The 6,000-nt window shown below is 39.0% G+C and overlaps 1 long non-coding RNA gene across 1 annotated transcript in view; it reads right to left on the minus strand.

The window, feature by feature from the left end:
* The window catches only part of LOC140594468 (uncharacterized), a 43,174-nt gene extending 37,443 nt beyond the window's left edge, over positions 1 to 5,731 (minus strand). Inside the window, exon 1 of the long non-coding RNA XR_011995315.1 lies at positions 5,634 to 5,731. This is a non-coding gene — a long non-coding RNA (uncharacterized lncRNA). The remainder of the gene's footprint in view (positions 1 to 5,633) is intronic.
* Between the last annotated feature and the right edge of the window lie 269 nt (positions 5,732 to 6,000).

Consider the following 6,000-nt stretch of genomic DNA (forward strand, 5'->3'; position numbering starts at 1 on the left):
GAAGAGGTCTGTTGAAGGTCACAAAGCTACTGAGTGGCAGAGCCAGGATTAGGACGGTCCCTGCCGTGTTTGACAGATCAGTAGAATTTGTGTCATTAATACTGAAATCCTGACTCAGAATCAGTATGTCTTGACTTTCAGCCACACTATATCTAAAACAGTGCTAGGTGTGTCATAGATGTTCAGTGAATCGGTCTTAAATGAACGAATAAATCCCAAGTTTGAAGGACCGACCACTTGAAGCGTCCACTGTCTTTTAAATAATTTAAATTAATGCATGCCCCAGTCCTTGAATTGAAATTTAAGCATCTTAAAGAACTTGCAGAATTTCAAACCCCTCCCAGACCAGGCGTGTTTAGAAACTGGATTGGATCTCTCTACAAAAAGTTAAAGGAGCATCGTGGCATCCAGAACCAGCTCCACCAAGAGGTCCACTGGACTCTCAGATGGGTGAGAAATGACACTGCATGGCGGTTCAAATGAAAAGTTAGGAAAATAGGCCAAATAATCAGGAGGGATTATCTCAGGGCTAGCAGTTGAGCTTAGAACGTGGCTCCGTCATATGGAATCATTATGACTCATTCATTTGGAGCTGGTAAAAGAAATCCAAGACATATTTCAGAAAGATCATTTGATTTTCCTCTTACAGCATGAATTTGATCCTTGCAATAGTGAAACCAAACAATCTAATACAGGGAAGACTGCATCTGACAATGAAAAACAGAATCAGTATGACTTGCTTCATTTTCTTTTTAGCTGAAACCAAGGTGTGAGGTTCTTGAGAAATTAAAGCTTCAGTACATTGAACAAACTGTAGTGCCTTCTGAAGGACTCGGCCCTTTTAGCGTTGCACTGAGTATACTTCCTAGCTTTTTAAACATGGCTTCTGCATCTTAATTGCCCTATTTTAACTCTGAGTAATCTAATCCTGGGAGGTAAATTAGGCCCTTTTAGTGGTCTATTAACTTTCTCCTCCCCTTAAGGGGAAATTTATTAAATTCTCTTTATACGTTCCAAGAAAGCAAACCTTGGAACTAGCCAGTAAGCTTGTAAGACCCTAATGATGATCATGGAGTAAGTTTCCACCAGCTTTTATTGTTATTTTAATTCATTCCAAATGTAGACTTAAGCAGTTAACTATCTAATGCTCCCCGGCCCCTTCTTTTCTCCTTTTCCTTCACGTACAAACACATGCACACTCTGTCACTTGTCCTTTCCCAACAGTGCAAAAATCTGGATAACACCTCCTTGTGTTTTAGACCCCTTTTCCTCTCAAAATCTCTTTCCTGACCCCCAAATCTAGGTTCAGGGGTTTCTCCAATGTCTTATGGCAATTGCTTATTTGACCATCTCCACACTAGGCTGCAGGAACTGTTTCTCTGAATGTCACTGTGTCCCTGATTTCTGGCAAAGTACTTGGTACGTACTCAATACATTTTTGTTAAAGAAGTGAATGAATGAGTGCATTAATCTGGCTCTTGGATGTTTAGACAATAAAGAAGTATACTAATTCAATCAATTCCTTGCCTATCTCCTATCAAGAAGGAAGCTATTAATTTCCTCAGGTAAAAAAAAAAAAAAAAAAAAAAAGTCATCTGTGGGAACATGAAAGCTTTCTCTCTGAGAACCTCTGGAATGTATAATTTTCGTCTCCAGACCAAAAAAGAAAAAAAAAATATGTAGTCACACTGATGCTATTTCACAACATGTTTCCATAAGTATTAAAAAACACTTTAGGAGCAATAAGATTAACACAATAAGATTGTGTTGGGTAGAAGGTACATTATCCTATTTTTCAGAAATTACATATTTGCAATATATATTCATTTCACACACAAGAGGAAAAAAGATTTTCAACTCCTAGTTTGATGTTTCTTCAATATACCATGCAGCTAACAGAAAGGTATTAGAACCAAATAAAAAATTTGGAATTTGGAATTGGCACAAAGAGACTATCTTTGGTGTAAATAAGCAAATAAGAGAAGTTGGCATCTGTAAGTATGCCCTGAAAAATAAAGGAAAAAATATAGGGAAAATGCCATCCATTGTGATTGAGCCCCCAGCACCAATTCTGAAAAGCAAAACTTCATTTGACACCTCTGCGTTTCACAAAATCACACACCACGGAACAGATGAGGTCATCAATTCTTGGAAACTAAGTAAATCTGTGGTTTACCTCCCAAGGTCTCTCCCTGGTTTCTGTTATCACTGGCAACAGAGCCAGTGTTGGAAGGCCACTGTGAAATCAAGAATTCACACAATCTGAAACTGCTTATGTCAGGCCTTTCTTTGGGGTGAAAATAATATTCAACAACTTTTAGCATGTGCTTACCACATCTGCACCCATTTTGGGTCAATCAGAAAAAAAAAAAAACAGAACTGCTGGAAAGAAATAATCTACCCATTCAAAAGTAAAAACGGGGAAAGCCAGCTGCGTATAAATCCTACAGATTGTGCTGATGAGATCCATGGATGGGCAGAAAGAGCTGCTTCAGGAAAAGAAAAATCTAACTTCTGAGCAGAAAAGGCTCAGAACATAATGGACAAAAGCAATCCCTAGGAGTTAAGTGAAGGTATCTTTATTCTATTTCCCCAAATTCTCAAAACAGTATCCTTTTCTCACATGTATTTTTGATTAATCTACTGACTCATTGACTACTCTCACCTCATTTTTCTTAAGAAAATAGAAGCACAAAGAAGCAAAGATGAAAAATCACTCATAATCCAATCACTCAGTAATACCAACCACCGTTATAGTTCCACTGATGGTTGAAGGTTCACTGATAACTCCTCACATCATCAATAGCAAACAAGAGAGGATTTTCTATTAAACTTTATGTCCATTCTTTCTACAATCAGATCTCTCCCTCGGTGTAAGAGTTTTTAATCTGCAAGACAATACTCAAGGTAGAATGTAATGAGTTTCAGGGCACCTCGATGGCTCAGTTGGTTAATCATCTGCCTTTGGCTCAGGTCATGATCCCAGGGTCCTGAGATCGAGCCCCACATGGGGTGCCCTGCTCAGCGGGGAGTCTGCTTCTCCCATTCCCTCTGCCTGCGACTACCCTTGCTTGTGCTCACTCTCTGTCAAATAAATAAATAAAATATATATATTTTTAAAAAAGAATCTAATGAGTTCCATAGTTGTTCAACTTGTTTAATGGCTTAAATTTGTTCCATTTGTACCAGGTGAGTGAACTGAGGCACAATTATGCCAGAATAGGGCTAGATCTGAATGTTGAGAGGGAGTTCACTGCACCCCAGTTTCTCAGAGACATAAGAAAGAGTCCCAAGGTTTCCCTCAATGGTCAAACAATGAACCGTCCCGTGTCTGCAACCGATTAGCCTTCTTTACTGTTTGCTCACAAGGTCAGAGCTCCAGGTTTGATTGTGGCATAGACCAAATCATGAACACTTACTTTCCCATTTTTTCAAAGCCATAGACAGAGTTGTTAACTAATTATCTCTCAAAGAGTGTCATTCATTAATACACGTATCGGGAAAGATAGTCTAGATGCATTGGTACAGATTCTGATAGGAAATTGATTCTACTGATGCCTATGACAACCCAGGCTCCTTGTCTATATTATTTCATGTAATCCTAACAGTACCTATGTAGAATAATTGCTATAATTATTAAATGGGAAAATGAGACTGTGAGATTAGTGTGTAAACCCAAGATCACACCATTAATATGTGATGGAACCAGGATTCAGGACAGCAGATTCATATCTTTCCCTCTATAACACCCTGCCTGGTTGGAGAGAACAAAACTTTTTATGATAGACAAATAAGAATTCCTTTGCCTACGAGATATATATATATATATATATATATATATATATATACATATCAAGCAACTTTTACTAAATTCTAGCAACTTTTACTAAAACACATTTATCTCATATAACCTCATGTCTGTGTGGTCTTTATGCGAAAATAGCACCTATCCTCTTACGGTTTTAGAGAAAAAGAATAAGTGGAGATGTGATATATAAAGTATAAAGCACAGTGAACATGTAAAGTATTATTGTCTTCAGAGTCCTAGATGCCATAGTTGATAAAAAGAAAAATAACCCACTGGGGTGCCTGGGTGGCATAGTTGGGTAAGCATGGGACTGTGGGTTTCAGCTCTGGTCATGACCTTGGAGTCACGATCTTGAGGTCATATTCTTGGGGTCATGATCTCAGGGTCGTGAGATGGAGCCCTGCATCCGGCTCTGTGCTCTGTGCAGAGTCTTCTGGAGATTATCTCTTCCTCTCCCTGTCCCTTGTACTTGCGCGCGCTCTCTCTCTCTCTCAAATAAATAAATCTTTTAAAAAATTAGCTGCAAACAATAAACATTAAGAGTACAATCCAAAACATTTATATTTCTTCTAAACTATCTTTAAAATTAAGCTCTTAAATCCCTGGTCAGTCACTCAACTCACAACTATTTATTGAATTCCTTTGTATCTTGACCATGAGTTTGTACAACTACAAATCTCTCTTCGATCTGAGATTTCCACAAGTCATCTGTCTCTAAACCTACACAGGAATACGAGTAGAGTATATCCTAGCCCCTCATGCTGTCATCAGTCACCGCTATGGAATACGAAATAATGCCTACGCTGACCTGTCCCAGAGCTAAGTAGAAAAAAGTTTTCTAGGGACGCCTGGGTGGCTCAGTGGTTGAGTGTCTGCCTTCAGTTCAGGGCGTGATCCTGGGATCTGCTTCTCCCTCTGCTTGTGTCTCTGCCTCTCTGTGTCTCTCATGAATAAATAAATAAAATAAAACAAAAAAGAAAGAAAGAAAAAAAAGTTTTCTACATTCTCCTCACTGGACCTCTGGATATGTAGCCAGAGAAGGGATGGAGCTGGCCTTGTCTACGCAACTGTTTACTTAGCGGACAGTGTGAAGTAGCCAAATGAGCTGAAAATTGGCCATGATAACTGTCCTAGCAATAACACTCAGAAGGTTCCTGAATCAAAATCTTAGCCTAAGGATTTATATAAAGTTTCTATGATTGTGTTACATAACTTTGAAATTTTTATAATGATTTATGCAAATATTTACATAGTTTCTATAAAGATTTGCAAAAAGCTGAGCTTTACAGGGGCTGAATGACATTTTCTTAAAAATTGCCCAATGTGACATGTACTACTGAGAAGCTGCTGAGAAAAAATCAAAAGAAACTAAATTTTCAGGTCATCGGCCATACAGCTTTGGTAAAATAATTCATTGCTTTACAAAAGAGAAGTGAGGAGATGAAAAAAAGACCTGTGGAAAGACAGGGAGGGGAAAGGGGAAGGGGAAAAGGGAAAGAGAGGGAAGGAGCCCTATCCCAATGTCATTCAACCACCACCCTGGATATACCGTTCGGGCATGTAAGGACCCACAGGAGGTCCTTGGGAGGCGACAGAGGTAAATGAAACACATCCGTTCAACAAATCCACCAATAGTAAGCTGGGAGAAAAGTGGTTATTTTGAGATATCAGATCAACTGGAAATATATCTAAGATTGCCTAAATGAGAAATAAGTCAGAAGTGTGCTTCAAAAGGCTCTCGCTTATTTAAACAACTATTAGAAGATTATATTTTCTTGAAGAAGCGATCTTGGTCTTTTCCTGGCTCAGAATGGGGTGCCATTACCTGCCCCTGACAGGACTCAGCCCAGACCATCAGCGGGTGAACTCAGCCGGTTCATCACCAGGCAGCAGCACCAACGTCACACTGAAAATGTAATGGGGATAGCAGTTCTCCACAGGTTCCCCGGAGAGAACACAGGATCAAGTGAACTGTAGTTTCAGACACTTGAGTTCTAAAATTAGCTATGTCACTGATTACCCTTGCCATAATTGGAGCAGCTGGTCCAGCCTGTTTCTGCTGTTGTTTGTTTACCCTAACAAATTCCGACTCAGTGTGTGTGCCTCAAATAAATACAAATATCATTTCGAAAGAAGTTTCTCGAATAATTATATGTGAAAACAAGACGAATGCTTAAATTCCTAGATCATTC

Source organism: Vulpes vulpes, chromosome 11 (assembly GCF_048418805.1).
Source record: "Vulpes vulpes isolate BD-2025 chromosome 11, VulVul3, whole genome shotgun sequence".
Lineage (NCBI taxonomy): Eukaryota > Metazoa > Chordata > Mammalia > Carnivora > Canidae > Vulpes > Vulpes vulpes.